The sequence below is a fragment of the Helianthus annuus genome, chromosome 15 (assembly GCF_002127325.2).
Source record: "Helianthus annuus cultivar XRQ/B chromosome 15, HanXRQr2.0-SUNRISE, whole genome shotgun sequence".
Classification (NCBI taxonomy): domain Eukaryota; kingdom Viridiplantae; phylum Streptophyta; class Magnoliopsida; order Asterales; family Asteraceae; genus Helianthus; species Helianthus annuus.
The window spans coordinates 148,447,547-148,465,889 of record NC_035447.2 but is presented as its reverse complement, the minus strand read 5'-3'; positions in this window follow the sequence as shown (position 1 = coordinate 148,465,889).

The window sequence follows — 18,343 nt, the reverse complement described above, 5'->3', positions numbered from 1 at the left end:
TAAATAATTTCTATATATCAGTGGTTGGGTTGCTGAATTGAGTTTCAAGTGGGATAGATAATTGTATGGGGGTGTTGTAACAATTAACACATATGGAACCGAATTCTGTTTGGGAACCGGGCAGGCCCTACTGATCGGCCCACACTCCTTGTGACAATTAGGCCTCAGCCAAGGGAGGGGAGGTTTGATTGTTAAACGATTGAGCAGTTCACTAGGCTGGGCCGCACAACTGTTATGAAATCCAGGTTGGGCCAGGGCCCGCATCGGGTTAGAGGTGACCACTGTGGTTGAGATTATATGTTGATAATGTTGCCATGAGTCGAGTGATTAGATTAAACTGAACGGATATATGACTTGAATGTACAATATGGTTAGGCGTTGAAGTGAATATTTGTTACAGCTTATGTGATACCATGAAACATATTTGTGACTATTTGTTCTATGTGCACGGGAGATTGTGAATTACGTAAACGTAACAACTAATTATCACTGGTAATTATATAAGGATTCAATTGACCGACTGTAAACGGACATTTGATCTAACCGAGCAAACTGCCAAAGTAGTGGCCGCATATGGTGTGAATTGGCTGGGCAATACATGTTTTAGATTTGTTAGCAATTGTGTTCTTACATGTCTTATCTTTGGATTATTTATGTGCGTAACATTGGGTTCGAGGGGTGTACAAACAGGTTACGTATGTATGCATTCGACATATTGAGTAGTTATATGTTAAGCAAGTTGGGCGATACCCCACATAGATGAATAAATTGTCATGACTGAGTTACACGTGTGTGTTTTATGAGCTAAGAATATGCTTGATGTAAACCTCGAATACGTTAATTTGTTGTACGCTAAGTGCATGTAAACTGACTATAACTGGTAACCTTTTAGGACGTGTTGATTTACTGAATAACAAGTAGCAAATTCTACCGAGCAAACCAAAGGTGAGTTCACTGCACTTTTCTAAGCATGCGTCCCGGTGGTTTGGGACATCTGGTAAACGTTTCTAAAGGGAATACTGGGTAAACTGTTTATTTGGGATGTTGGTTATTGAACACAGTATAAATCATGTAAGACCCCATACATCTACCGTGTTGCTGAAGAAGCAACGAGGTATTTAGTTGATAGCGCTATTAGGATTGGCACCCTCACACTGGGCCGAAAGGACGGGCGTGAACTAATTACCTGGACCTCATGACCAATGCCTAGTTAGAGGCATTGGGGTTGGGCATTCACATCGTGTACGTATAAGACCCCTTACATCTATTCAAGGTTGTTTGATACCTTGACCTCATGACCAATGCCTAAATGGAGGCATTGGGGTTGGGCATTCACATCTAGTCGCCACATACGGTAATCGAGTAATAACAACATCAAATCAAATTGTTAAATTGTTTTACACATGTATCTGGTAATCAAACTCGGTAACAAAACTTTGAACTCACCAGCGTTGTCTGACACACTTGTTTGCATGCTTGTAGGTCGTTAGCTGTTTTGTATTGGAACTTGCTGTTTGGAGTAGCTGGAGTGGTCATGGGTCGTCTGGAAAGATTTATTTTTGATACTATACATTGGTTTTAAAACTGTTTAATTTTGCTTCCGCTGAATACTTTGGTTTTCACTTAAACTTGTTGATGGTATTTTATTAACAATTAAGGACTTGTACGCGTTCAATGTAATTAGTGGCTCGTTATTGGTATGTCGCACGCCTAACAGGGACATTCCCTAGGTGGTATTTTGGGGGTGTGACACTTCAGCCTTTGTAGTAGTTGCATTGTTCTCAAACAATAGGCATTTGTGTGTTTCATTTGGTTTTCTCGTTCCCAGGTAACCTTTGGGCCACGTCGGGAGTTCCAACGAACTCAAACAATATGTATCCTGGTGAGTTTGAGAATCTTGACCTCCCGGCTCAAGATTCACTGATTCTTCGGTAAATCATAACTGACCATCGATGTTGAGCTCCTTGAAAGGAACTGTGAGGGTTTCACCTGACAGACACGTCTTCCGATTCGACCAACGGAATATGTTGTGAACTCCACTGAGTTCTTCGGATAGATTCGATCTATAGACCACCTTGCCAAAACTCTCCGTGATTTCGAAAGGTCCAACATAACGTGGTTTGAGTTTCATCTCGTATACCAAAACGAAGTACACCTTCCCAAGGTGAGACTTTAAGTAGTACTCGATCCCTAACTTGGAACTCAAGTGGTTTCTTTGCGCTTAACTGCGTAGCTTTTCTGGCGGTCACGAACTGTCGTCATTCGTTTACGTATCTGAGCAATCTCCTCTGCTGGGTGTATGACGAGTTCTGGGCCGGTGAGTTGGCCGTTTCCGACTTCTGCCCAACAAAGAGATGATTGGTACCTCCGTCCGTACAATGCCTCGAACGGAGCAGCCTGAATGCTGGTGCAGTGACTGTTTTTATTCGAAGGCTCCCCTAAAGGGAGGTGCCTTCCCCGACCGTTGCCAAGGTCCATTTCACATGTTTCGAAGCATGTCTTCAAGTGTTTGGATGGTGCGTTCAGTCTATCCATCTGTCCATGGATGATATCCTGTGCTCATGACTAAACGTGTGCCAAAGGATTTTTGGACCGCTTGCCACAAATTAGATGCAAATCGTGGGTTGCGATTAGAGGTAATGAAGGTTGGCACCCCGTGCCTAGCGACCGCTTCCTTGATAGATGACTGCAAGTGTAGAACTTATCTGTTTCTTTGATGGGTAGGTAGTATGCTGACTGTGCAAGACAATCATTGAGTATCCAGGTGATGTCGTTTCCATTTCGAGTTATAAGTAGACTATCGACCAAATCCATGGCAGTCTGTTTATTTTTTTTTTTTGCGAGTGCTGCTGGTTGCTGACGCTACAACTTGACTTTCCACAAGTGGATCTATCATCCTCATACTTAACTAGATGAGACTTCATGTCCGATTACCAGCACAAGGTTTATAAATCCTTATGCCTTCCATCAAAAACCCAGGCGGCTAGAATGTCGAAGCTGGTGCGCTTGCTCAACGCGAGTTCCCTACAGTTGTCGTGTAATGGGACCCACATTCGTTTCAAGAAGTAGCGTGTATCGTCCGACTGGTCAATGGTTCCTTCTCCATGCCCCGCATGGGTTCAACTTGAAAAATTCCCCTTCCTTCAGTTCTTCAGTCTGAACAGAGCGAGTCTGATACCGGTAAGTTAGAGTCGATAGTGAGCTGCAGGGCTCGTGTACGTTCAAGTAATGCATCTGGTACCGTCCAAGTAATGCCTCCATCTAAAATCTCAAGGCCACGGTTTTCACCGCCAGTTGTGTGTCGTGCAGTTACTCTTTGTAGCTCCATCACATAAGTCGTCATTCTCTCGTGTTGCGTTGATGTGTAACTGGGACTCTGATTCGGACCATCATGGCATACCACCATATCACCCGTACCCTCGGGTAAAACGATGCTCAGAGCATTGCAGTGTCGGGATTCGAAAACTAAGATCCACGTGCATTTCCACTTTGCTGATTATATAACCAAAAGGTACTTCTCTAATCCAGAGATTACATTTAACAAGACCTTAAGTAGAGTGGCTCCTCCCTCAGAAGCCCTAAAGTAAGACACCAATGCCACCCATGGCGTTCCTTTCTCCTGGTCAGGATTCAGAATGTTGTCCACAAATGCGGTCGATTCATGTGATTCCCTGAAGCTGCTGGTGTGTTAGTTAACTATTCTTGACAAACTGTTCTTGACTGTCACCTTGTTGAGTTCTCGATAATCAGTACACATATGGAAAGGCTTCTCTTCACGGGTATGGCGAGGGCTCCTTAAAGCGAAAACTAGATCCGATGAAACTCAAGTCCAATAATTCCTGAAGTTGATCAGTCAGTTCCTGCAACCCTCCTGGTGTATGATAATCAGATGTACTAGTAACAAGGGCTACTTCTGACATGATACGGATCTGATATCCCACCTGACGATGTGTAGATCAACCTGTCAGGTTTTCTGGTGACACTTAGGGAGAAATCACGAATAATTGGTGGATCCTCGATCCTCCTTTCCTTAGCCTTGACATCCGTATCGAGTGTTAACATTGCGGGGTAGTCCTTCCGTAGACACTCCTTGCCTTTCTTGTTGAAATGAAGCTAACCGTTGTGCCACTCTGGCGCGTTTAAACAGATAACAATCCTTCATGAAGGAGAGGGTTACGTAGAATTGTCCCCTCACAGGGTACACCTACCAAGAATAATAGAAGGAGGTCGTTGTCGAACACTTGTCCCACCAGGTCGTGCCTGCATCCAAATGATCATATAAGATTTCAGTTAGCTTGCCATCAGCCGATTCCACAATAGGTTCAAACTCCTAGAAGCATCCAGATCAACGGAACGGAGACGGAATGGGCTGCTACTCATACTAGCTATCACAGTGATAAAGTCCTGACGTCGCCCATGCCACTCTAAATGCCTTTCCAAGAACAGCATTTCTGGTGTTGTTGGTTTTCGTCACGAGAATTCCAAGTATCGTCGTTGTTCCCTTGGTCATTGACCTCTTAACTTTAGCTACGGCCAATCCATGATGTAAGCACCTTTATTTCCTTAATGAAAGCTAGGGTTACGAGCACCTTGTTGTCGTTGTGACTACTGACCCCCAATGTCGTTGCTCGAAACATGCCCTACGATTCGCGTCCTGAGCCGCGTTCTAAAGCGTTACTCACTGTGCTTGCAGTTACGAATACCACACTAAGGTCAATGATTACCACTTATGCCTCGATTGGTTCGTCGGTGTTGACTCCCATGAGTCTCTAACGAGGGTTAAGGATTCGATTGAAGCAAATTCACTGGTGCTCGTTGCTGGTAATCAGGGTCGTCAAAGTACTGAGGTCGGTAATGTGCTACGCTCATCCTCCTGTCCGTCGTCGTAGCAAGTGGCTCGAGTAATTCCCGGTCTGTTACGGGAGTGTTGCTGAAGTGATCACACTTCGGGATCGGAGACGTCAATGCATGAGTTTCAGCAAACGAGGAGGAGTAAGAAAGGTATCGATCAAACATTCGACGCTGGGACATTCAACTTAGGGACGTTCGTATAAGCACCTAATCATTCTACACGGTTCGCTAGGTGTTCAGATGGGTGTTCAGGTAACACTCGACAGTATCGAGTTTCAAAAGAATCCAATGATAAATGAGAAGTTCACGTTTGAGTTTGAGTAGGGGACAATTACTGCTATAGCCCCTATAGGTTCGTTTGTTTCACAATCATCAAATAGCGAGACGGAACCCCTTTTTCACTTGTTAAGCATCACTGGGACTCGCATGCACCCCACATTATTATTATGTGTGCACCCACAATAATATTGTTATTTGCATGCTCATCTCAGCTCCTCTTAACTCATGTCAAATGGTTCCTCAAACTCGATTAGCAAACAAAGGGTATCACGAAGCATAAATCATGCAGGTTTAGGGATTTACCACCCTATCAGTCACATAACACGCACAAGTGTACATGAATTCATATCGTTGTGCTAAACGTGCAATCACATGCAATATCGTATGTAGGTGCTCACTAGTTATGTAGTACAATTAGTATAAGAGAGACGAACCTTGCAGTCTGGAGCTGAGTGTCATGGTCGTATTCACGTCTTTTGAATTGTTCGGTTATAGTATGGTTTTACCAAAAACGTTTTTCCCCTTTTTGAATAAAACCAAGTTCACTATAACCAATGGCTCTGATACCAATCTGTCACACCCCCAAAACCACATGCGGAGTACCTCCGTTTAGAGGCGTGACTGACCAGGATCTTAGCCACCAATCACATTGAACATCATGAGTATACTTAAATAAACTTTCATTTATTAACAACAGTGTACAATATTTCCCAGTTTACAGCGGAAGCATATTCAACCCAATAAGTGTTTATAAAATCACATGTAAGCTCTTAGTCTTGTGCTGCGTTTCCTTGTGACCCGACCCATGACCACTCCAGCTTCCCAGACAGCAAGTTCCTTTGACATGCACCTAAAGGCCTGCAAGGCATGTAACAATGAGTCAACAACAATGTTGAGCGAGTTCACAGTTGGGTGTACGTTTTAAGTGTTTTACGAAAACGTAGTTTGTCTTTAGCTGGCTGTAACACCTCGAAATTTTGTGTCCAATGATGTGTTAACACGTGCCATTTGATTACACGTGGCATCCATAATAAATAAAGGACTAATTTTGACAAACCTTGAGAGTATATAAATTCGAGGGTTATAAATGTCAACAAGGGTAAATATACTGTATAGTATCCCTAATTAATGCTTAAACCTTCAAACGAATAAATTATAGATCGTACAAAAACAAAACGCGGAAGAAAGTGAGAGATTACAAACTACAGGGGTTAACTGTGTCAACATGTTTAATAATACCTCTGAGTGACCCTTTAACGTTCCAAAGACTTTGTAACGGTATTATACCCTCACTAGAATAATATATATATGAATTTCGCGAAGTTTCGATATGAAACGAGAAAGTTACGATCGAATTCGTAGAAGAAGGGTTAAAAGCGTCAACAGTGAAAGTTAAGGCTTTCCAATATAATTAATAAATAAACCGGGGACTTAATAGCGCGGGTAAATAACACGAGGCCCTATCGGTAAATAACCGAGGGCCAAACCGCAAAGTCACCCCTTCAAAACCGAAAGGTCAGGTAAATCATTACGAAAGATTTCGTTATTAATGGCCGGATTCTGCAATCATTGCAAAAAGATTTAAAATTCTGAATTCTTAACCTCTCGCGACCCGCATGAAGGTTATAGTTAAGTTGAGGCGGGCCGCGAGCCACCTCAAATACGCAACTGATATTTGATCTTTAGGCGACCCGCATTAAAATGCCTGGGAACTCCCATGCGGGCCGCGTAAAGTGCCCAGATGCAGAAACTTTGTAGTTTCTTGCCTTTTGGAGCTTTTGAACGATCAAACACCAATTAATGGAGCATGGGCGCCCCCTACACGACCCATAACCCTTAGGGACACCTGCCCATCATCCATGACCAGTTGTAGGGCAATGTGGAATGATCTTGGAGCCTAAAATGCACTATAAATAGCAATGTTGTAGTTACAACATTCACACAACTCAAAACACAACTACTGATCATTCTAAGAAGCTCCAAGCATTCTTCTCTGCTCCATATTCAAGTTCTAACTTCTGTAAGTTACCTTGATCATCCATTGTTCAGCTTATGCTTAGTTTTTAGCTAAAAAAACCAAACCGTCGTAACTACGGTTTGACTTTACAATAAATCAGTAATGGTTCAGTCTTATGACGAATCAAAAATGGTTATGAGTTGGTATTTATGTGGGTATTAAACCTCTAAAATGGTTCCCCCTGATCACCACTCTAACTATGTCAAATATCGAGTCAAACGTGCGGTTAAAAAGTCAACAGAAAGCTATTTTAGCGATTTATGCATAATCTGTAATATATATGTTATGGAACCTGTTTTGATAATCATAAAACATGATGATAAGTATATAAACATGTTTGCGCTCGTTTGAATCGATCATTTACTATATAGAACCGGTTCGGAGCCGAAAGTCGCAAAAGTTTGACTTTTGCTTTGACTTCAGTTCTGACCCGTTTTAGTGAGGTATAAATATACCTTAGGACTCTCTTAGGACCAGGTCACATGTTGGTATACGCCTCTGTGGTCGGTTCATGAGTTATCCGAGTCTTTTACGTATTTCCGTCATTCGCCTAAAAGTTGACCGTAACGGCCTTTTAAAATTAAAACGAGTATTTCGGACACGTGAACGGACCAAAACCTTGCTTATTAAATTATAAGCATGTCCTTAAAGTTTCACGTCAATCCGAGGTCTAGAATGAGAGTTATGCTAAAATGCGCACTTGTAATTAACGGCGCAATTAGCATAACGCCCATCTAACCCAAGTTTTCGTCACCAAAACTTTTACCCACTGTGGTAAAATAATATTTTGGGAATTTTAGAGATTTTTAATAATTTTTACCTTGCTCATAACCTGCGGTTATGGCTATGGTTCGGTAAATACCGAATATGCCCTTTTTGGCCAAAACGGGAGTTCTACAAGGTCTTTTGACCCGATTCCAATTGCCACTGGTTTTAAATAATAAATAAAGTATTTTAAGCTTTATAAGCTGTTCGGGAAACTCAGATTTCCTGTAGAACTCGAAAAGCCCTTTTAAAGTCTTTAAAATGACCGAAAAGCCCCTACGGGGCATAATATTAACTTAAACTCGTTACGGGCATTACGGAAGGTATCCTACTGATACCAAAATACTTTTAAGGCATATTGACTTAGGAAATAAGCGTAGGACACTTATGGTTAACCGTTTCGCCTATTTGCGCACACGGTACGGCTCATGGAACTAGTTTTCGTGCAATAGCCGATATGGGTCAAATTATATTATTTGAACCCCAAAATCCAGAGTATGGACTATAAACCCATATAAAACAAGTCACTGAACTTGTCGGGTCCAAATCATACTCCATTCTCGGTTTTCGCCTTTTCGTGCGAATTAACCATATCTATATAAATCGGAACCAACCGGTCTAGGCTACGGCTAATATAACGACCCGTTAGGATTCTAAGAGGTTAATTAAAACCTTCGTTCCAGATTAGGAGCCCCAGTAAAAGCTATCGGTGACTTGATCTAAATTAAGGATTTATACTTGCAAAGGTAAATACTTTAACTTATTTCCCCTATATGGGCTTGGGTTACGGTATATTAATACCGCTTGATTGAGCATTGTATAATTCCATCGCTTAGGTGGTTAATTGATTTAAATATGATCGGCTCATTTAAACAGTTTTGTTGCTTATAAGCCTTTGGAGGGGTTTAATGACCGTTGTCCCGGATATCCTCGGCATCATTTTACGAAATGGCCACGACCATCGACATCCCGGTGTAGGCGTACACCCGGTATAAAGTGTCGACATTAAAATTAAAAGACGTAGCCGTTGGTTTTTATACTACGGTTTTACGCAAACGTGGTGTGTCTATAAATCTTTAACCCGGCACGACCCGGGCTACTGAACGCATAAAAGAACATGTAAAACGTTCACAAGATCATTATGAATTTTCCCAAGTTATAAAAAGAGTTTGTGCCTTGTGCATTCAAATCAATTTTTAATAAACATTTTCAAATGTGTCAGTTGAATGTATTTACCAGTGTAAACTAACGTATTTTCCCCAAAAAGATTAAGTGCAGGTACCTAAACGTAAATTGGCTGGTATTAGCTCCCTAGCATCGGGATAAGTCTCGCAAGCTTGATTGCAGTATCTGATGGAACAATACTTTATATTTATTTACGATCCACTGTGGATATATCCAACCCCTGTAATACATTTTGATATTACAATCAGAGGTTGAAGTTTATATGTTTATCTTATGCTTCCGCTGTGCATTATATAATTGTGTGGTTTGACTATATTGTTGCCAACATCGTCACGGTAATCCCCCACCGGGCCCACCGGTGAGACACGTGGAAATCGGGGTGTGACAGGTTGGTATCAGAGCCTTACATTGAGTGAATTAAACACTACCCTATTGTGTTTAATCTCAGTGACACAATTGCACATACTTGAGTCTAGACAATAACTTAGGACAAATTCGGATTATTACTCCTTTTTGTCTTTATTTTCGATTTGATTTTTGATGAGTTTTGGAGCAGGAAAATGCCACCTGTTATATTCCGAGGAAGAGGAAGGGGACGTAGAGGCCGAGGAGAAATCGTGACACATCACGATCAAGAAGCTGGACCATCTGGTACAAGACATCCTTCGATGACAAGGAGCGAAGAGCCACAACGACGAAGAGATCTTTACGAACCCGCGAGGCATTCCACTTCGCACAGCTCGACGCCATCCTACCGGCACTCCTTTGGGCCAGATTCAGAAAATAATCCCAACAATCCACAACCTTCCTTCATACCTCTACAACGTTCGGTATCGCACCGAAATTACGACGACCCTACTCCATACTACGTAGCTCAGTTTAATCCGGCTAACTACATACAGGAACCTTCAGGTTTTGTTCCACTAGGGCCACAAGACCATTTTTCTGAAGATCCCATGGAGGAAGATGAGGATCCAACTGAACCAGCTCGTGGTACGCCCACGCATCCGATAGAAGTATCTGATGGATCTTCATATCATGGTCCGCAATATCAAGGCCCAGACAGCTTTATGGCTTTGTTTGACCGACATGAGTGGTACAACACGCCATCTCGACAGACATCGCAACCGAGACATCCACAGGATCCCTCTGAGGATTCACGCTTTGAGGCAGTTACGCCACCACCTCCGCCACCGGCACAACCAGTTATACCTGATCCGCCGAGGCGTAGGAGGACAAATGCTCGTATGTCTACACGAGGAGGAGGGGGTATCCACTTCAGCACTCCTCGACATTCTAGTAGTAGCCACTATCCGCCACTACAAGAAGAAGGACCTTCAAGTCCTATACAAGAAGCGAACTCCGCACCTACTGCACGAAATTCGCCACCATTTGGGTATGACCAACCCATACCAGCTTACACAGGTCCAACGGCTTACAACCCGTTTGAACCATCACAAGCACAATACAACTACGGCTATGATCGCGACCCATATGTGGTGTCGGCTAGATATAATGCGCGCTACCCTGACGGAGCACATGGAAACATGGGACCACCGGACTACTCAGCTCATGGGTATCCAATACCTCCCAGACCTCCAGTTCCGCAACAAGCGCCGCAACCACGTTTTTCTCCTCCTGAACAGGAAGAAATACTCCATCGACTAGATCGAGTGGAGAGAGAGTTCGAGGAAGAAAAGAAAAGCCACCGAGGATTTCTCAAGGGCTTGGCAAACCTACTAAAGGGCAAAAAGAAGAAACGTGACCATTAGCCCTTAATAGTTGTACTAATGTAATTTCTACTTTGAAATAAGTCCCTGTGTGGACAACTTAACGTATTTCAGTCCCTACGTGGACTTATCTTTAGTCCTTGCATGGACACCTATCTTATATTAGTCTCTGCGTGGACTTGTCACTTATTTTAAAACCTCTCTGAGGTATGTACTATTTGAAAGACCCGTTTAGGGCAATATGTAACTATATTTGAGATTTTGGAATGTATGTTATGAGTTTTGTTTTAATATATATAAGAATAAATCAAAACCATTCCTTTTATATTGATCTGCCTAAATAAAGAATCTTAAAAGGTGAAACCTAGCTTGGGGTCTTTTAAGATCTAGTCAAGATGGTACGACCTAACTGAAAAGATTCTGATTCCCTGTTAACCTCTGTACGCATGTTAACATTCATGGCAGATGTGATTCGTTATAATCACGCACGTCATTCTTATACAATAATCCTTTAAGGATTTCAAAACCCAACTAAATGATATATAAATCGTGGGTTAAATCACCAATGAAGGTGATCAGTATTAATAAAGACATCCATTAGTGATGCAATGCCTACGGGTCAGTATTATAAAGACATCCATTAGTGATGCAATGCCTACGGGCCAGTATTATTAAAACATCCATTAGTGATGCAGCGCCTACGGGCCAGAATTATTAAAACATCCATTAGTGATGTAGTGCCTACGGGCCAGTATTATTAAAACATCCATTAGTGATGCAGCGCCTACGGGCCAGAATTATTAAAACATCCATTAGTGATGTAGTGCCTACGGGCCAATATTATTAAGACATCCATTAGAGGTGTAGTGCCTATGGGCCATAATAATTGTCTTATAAAGACAAAAGGCAGTGGTAGTCTATGACTCTCTGTCAGAAAGAGATAAAAGAACTACGGTTCAAATCTCTATGCCTATGATTCTATGAAATCTCGGCTAATATTATAAAACATCATCATGATTAGGCTTTATGCCGCCAATACTATTTATATAGTTGAAATAGGATATATTCAAATCCTAATATTTAATGAAATAAAAAGTTAACCAAATATGGTCTCTGTACCATGGTTGACAAATTGTCATAAAAGACAATCATATAATAATCTCCTAAATTAAAATTTTGTTATCTTCTGTAACAGATTCAAGTTACAATGGCGGATCCCAATGGAGAGAACAGCCACACGAACGAAGATGACTATGACAATGCGTCAGTACATTTGACAGGCGCACAGCTAAAGGCTCTGATCAACAATGCTGTCCAGGCAGCTATTGATCGTCAAAATACTGAGTCTCAAGGCAGAACTGTGTCAAAACCACCCTCTAAACCAAAGACACACTCCAAACCACCCTCTGAACCCAAGAAAGATGACGACAAGCACTCGTCTACTGAGCACAGCGTTCATCGCGATAGAGAATATACTGATGCGTCCAGTGCTAAGGGTTGCACCTACAAATACTTTGTATCATGTAAACCCCGTGAATTTACAGGGGAAAAAGGTGCGGTTGACTGTATCACCTGGCTAGACGAGATGGACACGATTGTGGACATTAGCGGGTGCGCTGAGAGGGACATGGTTAAGTTTGTGTCCCAGTCATTCAAGGGCGAGGCCCTGGCGTGGTGGAGAGCTCTGGTGCAGGCTTCAGGTAAGTCTGCCTTATACAAAATGTCATGGGGGGAGTTTATTACCCTCATAAAAGAAAACTACTGCCCTCAGCACGAGGTTGAGAAGATTGAGGCAGATTTTGTCTCACTAGTGATGACAAACCTGGATTGTCAAGCATATCTGACAAGTTTTAACACTATGTCACGCCTGGTGCCATATCTTGTGACACCAGAACCTAGAAGGATTGCCCGTTTCATTGGGGGCTTAGAGCCGGCGATCAAGGCTAGCGTAAAGGCCTCTAGGCCGACGACCTTCAGGTCAGTTACTGACCTCTCCTTGTCTCTTACACTTGATGCTGTCCGACTGAGGGCACAAAGGAGCAAGGAGGCTGAAAAGCGGAAACGTGAGGATGATACCTCACGAAAGTCTGGGAAAAAGCACCGTGGAAACGGTGAAGGAAAGAGAGGGTCGGAAGCAAAGAAGGAGGGGCAAGCTGATGGAAGACCTCACTGCAAGGTCTGCAAGAAACCTCACTCCCGGAAGTGTAGGTTTGCGTCTGGTTCACAGTCGCAACAAAGAACTCCACCCTGTGGGCTATGCAAGTCCAAGGATCATAAGACAGTGGAGTGCAAAAAGATAAAGGATGCAACCTGCTATAATTGTAATGAGAAGGGGCACATAAAGAGTAATTGCCCGAAGTATGCCAAGAAGGCGGAGGAGACTAATAAATCAAATGCGAGAATTTTTCGCTTGGATGCAAAGGAAGCGGTCAAGGACGACAATGTGCTTACAGGTACTTTTCTCGTAAATAATATATTTGCAAGAGTACTGTTCGATTCTGGCGCTGATAAATCCTTTGTAGACCAGAAATTTTGCCAACTACTAAATATGCCAATCAAAACCCTTGACGTGAAATACGAAGTAGAGTTAGCAGACGGCACGATAGAAACCGTCTCTACTGTTCTAGAAGGATGTGAAATATCCATTAGGAACCATTCTTTTCCTTTATCTCTACTTCCTTTCAAATTAGCGGGTTTTGACATTGTGCTAGGCATGGACTGGTTATCCCGTAATCAGGCCCAAATCATTTGCGGCAAAAGGCAAATAGTTTTAAAGACTTCGAGTGGTGAATCTCTTACCATTCGAGGGGATACGCATTACGGATTGCCCGAAGACGTATCTATGCTGAAAGCTTCAAGGTGTTTGAACAGAGGCTGTGTAATTTACATGGCTCAGGTGATATTAGAAGAACCAAAGCCGAAGATCGAGGATCTTCCTGTCATTTCTGAATACCCCGAGGTTTTTCCTGAAGAACTACCTGGTTTGCCACCAGATAGACAAGTGGAGTTCAGAATTGACATCATTCCTGGAGCAGCTCCGATAGCAAGAGCACCTTACAGACTGGCTCCAACGGAAATGAAAGAACTGAGGACCCAGTTGGATGAACTGCTGGCGAAGGGTTTTATCAGACCCAGTTCATCTCCCTGGGGAGCTCCTGTCCTATTTGTAAAGAAGAAGGACGGATCGATGCGGTTGTGCATCGACTATAGAGAACTGAATAAAGTTACCATAAAGAATAGATATCCTTTACCAAGGATCGATGATCTATTCGATCAGCTGCAAGGAGCAAGCTACTTCTCCAAGATCGACTTAAGGTCGGGTTATCATCAACTAAGGGTCAGAGATGAAGATGTACACAAGACTGCATTTAGGACTCGCTATGGTCATTACGAGTTCCTAGTGATGCCTTTCGGGCTCACAAATGCACCGGCTGCGTTCATGGATCTCATGAATCGCGTTTGCAAGCCATACTTGGACAAATTCGTCATAGTCTTCATCGACGATATCCTTATCTATTCCAAGAATCAAGCTGACCACGAGAAGCACCTCCGTTGCATTCTCGAATTACTACAGCGTGAGAAACTCTACGCCAAATTCTCGAAATGTGAATTCTGGCTACGAGAGGTCCAGTTTTTAGGACACGTTGTGAGTGAGCGTGGTATCCAAGTGGATCCCGCTAAGGTAGAGGCAGTCATGAACTGGCAAGAGCCAAAGACGCCTACCGAGATTCGTAGTTTCCTGGGATTAGCAGGATACTACCGGAGATTTATTGAAAATTTTTCAAGGATTGCTGCGCCCTTGACTTCCTTGACCAAGAAGAAAGAAAAGTACATTTGGGGCCCGAAGCAGCAAGAGTCCTTTGAAATACTGAAGCAGAAGCTAAGCAACGCACCTGTGTTGACCTTACCTGGGGGTACAGATGAATTCGTAGTTTACTGCGATGCATCACACACGGGCATGGGGTGTGTGCTTATGCAGAAGGGCAAGGTGATTGCCTATGCTTCAAGGCAATTAAAGGTGCATGAAAAGAATTACACCACCCACGACTTGGAGTTGGGTGCCGTTGTATTTGCACTAAAGTTGTGGAGGCACTACCTTTATGGTATTAAATTTGTGATTTATTCAGATCACAAAAGCCTCCAGCACCTGTTCAACCAGAAGGAATTGAACATGAGACAGCGCCGTTGGATGGAAACCCTGAATGATTATGACTGTGAAATCAGGTACCATCCCGGCAAGGCGAATGTAGTCGCCGATGCCTTGAGCAGGAAAGAAAGGGTAAAACCCATTCGAATCAATGCCAAGAGCATTGAGGTTAAGAATAATTTGATAGAAAGGATATTAGCTGCGCAGCGTGAGGCTGTGTTGGAAGCTAATTACCCTAATGAAAAGCTGGGAGTAACTGAGGAGCAGTTGACTCTTAGCAAGGATGGAATTCTTAGACTGAACGGACGTATATGGGTTCCGATATATGGAGGACTACGAGATGTTGTTCTCCAGGAAGCCCATAGTTCCAAATACTCAGTCCATCCTGGTGCTGATAAAATGTACCAAGACTTAAAGGCAAATTATTGGTGGATAGGCTTGAAAAAGTCTATAGCCGCCCATGTAGCAAAGTGCTTGACTTGTGCTCAAGTCAAAGCCGAGCACCAAAAGCCGTCTGGCTTGCTACAACAGCCTGAACTTCCCGAGTGGAAGTGGGAATGCGTAACTATGGACTTCATAACCAAGTTACCCAAAACCAGGAAAGGAAACGATACAATATGGGTCATAGTTGATAGGCTGACTAAATCAGCTCATTTTCTACCCATTAAGGAGACATATAGCTCCGATATGTTAGCCCAACTTTATGTTGATAAGATTGTAGCCTTACACGGCATACCTGTGTCTATTATCTCCGACAGGGATACTAGATACACATCTCACTTCTGGAAAAGTTTCCAGCAATCTTTGGGCACGCGTTTAAATTTTAGTACGGCTTGCCATCCACAGACGGACGGTCAAAGTGAGCGTACTATCCAAACGCTAGAAGACATGCTTCGTGCATGTGCGATCGATTTAGGTGGTAACTGGGATAAAAACCTACCCCTGATCGAATTCTCCTACAATAATAGCTACCACACCAGCATAAAGGCTGCGCCTTTTGAGGCATTATATGGTAGGAAATGTAGATCGCCTGTTTGTTGGGCGGAAGTAGGAGAGGTCCAATTATCGGGACCAGAGATTGTTTTCCAGACGACGGACAAGATCGTCCAGATCCGTAAAACGTCTCAAGGCTGCCCGCGATAGGCAGAAGAGCTACGCTGATCCAAAGCGTAAGGATTTCCACTTCGAAGTGGGTGAAAAAGTATTACTTAAGGTGTCACCCTGGAAGGGGGTGATGCGTTTCGGCAAGAAGGGCAAGCTGAGTCCGAGATACATAGGACCTTTTGAGGTCATTGAGCGAGTCGGATCAGTTGCCTATAAACTAAACTTGCCTGAAGAACTCAATGAAATTCACAATGTGTTCCACATCTGCAATCTCAAAAAGTGCTTCGCCGATGAGTCGTTGGTGATTCCACACACAGATGTGCATATAGATGAGAGCTTAAAGTTTATAGAAAAACCCTTGTCGATTGAAGATCGACAGGTGAAGAAGCTTCGCAGAAAGCACGTACCGATTGTAAAAGTCAAATGGGATGCTCGTAGAGGTCCTGAATATACGTGGGAAGTCGAAGCTACAATGAAAGAAAAATACCCCTATTTATTTGAGTAAATCTCGGGTCGAGATTTATTTTAAGGGGGTGAGGATGTAACACCTCGAAATTTTGTGTCCAATGATGTGTTAACACGTGCCATTTGATTACACGTGGCATCCATAATAAATAAAGGACTAATTTTGACAAACCTTGAGAGTATATAAATTCGAGGGTTATAAATGTCAACAAGGGTAAATATACTGTATAGTATCCCTAATTAATGCTTAAACCTTCAAACGAATAAATTATAGATCGTACAAAAACAAAACGCGGAAGAAAGTGAGAGATTACAAACTACAGGGGTTAACTGTGTCAACATGTTTAATAATACCTCTGAGTGACCCTTTAACGTTCCAAAGACTTTGTAACGGTATTATACCCTCACTAGAATAATATATATATGAATTTCGCGAAGTTTCGATATGAAACGAGAAAGTTACGATCGAATTCGTAGAAGAAGGGTTAAAAGCGTCAACAGTGAAAGTTAAGGCTTTCCAATATAATTAATAAATAAACCGGGGACTTAATAGCGTGGTAAATAACACGAGGCCCTATCGGTAAATAACCGAGGGCCAAACCGCAAAGTCACCCCTTCAAAACCGAAAGGTCAGGTAAATCATTACGAAAGATTTCGTTATTAATGGCCGGATTCTGCAATCATTGCAAAAAGATTTAAAATTCTGAATTCTTAACCTCTCGCGACCCGCATGAAGGTTATAGTTAAGTTGAGGCGGGCCGCGAGCCACCTCAAATACGCAACTGATATTTGATCTTTAGGCGACCCGCATTAAAATGCCTGGGAACTCCCATGCGGGCCGCGTAAAGTGCCCAGATGCAGAAACTTTGTAGTTTCTTGCCTTTTGGAGCTTTTGAACGATCAAACACCAATTAATGGAGCATGGGCGCCCCCTACACGACCCATAACCCTTAGGGACACCTGCCCATCATCCATGACCAGTTGTAGGGCAATGTGGAATGATCTTGGAGCCTAAAATGCACTATAAATAGCAATGTTGTAGTTACAACATTCACACAACTCAAAACACAACTACTGATCATTCTAAGAAGCTCCAAGCATTCTTCTCTGCTCCATATTCAAGTTCTAACTTCTGTAAGTTACCTTGATCATCCATTGTTCAGCTTATGCTTAGTTTTTAGCTAAAAAAACCAAACCGTCGTAACTACGGTTTGACTTTACAATAAATCAGTAATGGTTCAGTCTTATGACGAATCAAAAATGGTTATGAGTTGGTATTTATGTGGGTATTAAACCTCTAAAATGGTTCCCCCTGATCACCACTCTAACTATGTCAAATATCGAGTCAAACGTGCGGTTAAAAAGTCAACAGAAAGCTATTTTAGCGATTTATGCATAATCTGTAATATATATGTTATGGAACCTGTTTTGATAATCATAAAACATGATGATAAGTATATAAACATGTTTGCGCTCGTTTGAATCGATCATTTACTATATAGAACCGGTTCGGAGCCGAAAGTCGCAAAAGTTTGACTTTTGCTTTGACTTCAGTTCTGACCCGTTTTAGTGAGGTATAAATATACCTTAGGACTCTCTTAGGACCAGGTCACATGTTGGTATACGCCTCTGTGGTCGGTTCATGAGTTATCCGAGTCTTTTACGTATTTCCGTCATTCGCCTAAAAGTTGACCGTAACGGCCTTTTAAAATTAAAACGAGTATTTCGGACACGTGAACGGACCAAAACCTTGCTTATTAAATTATAAGCATGCCCTTAAGTTTCACGTCAATCCGAGGT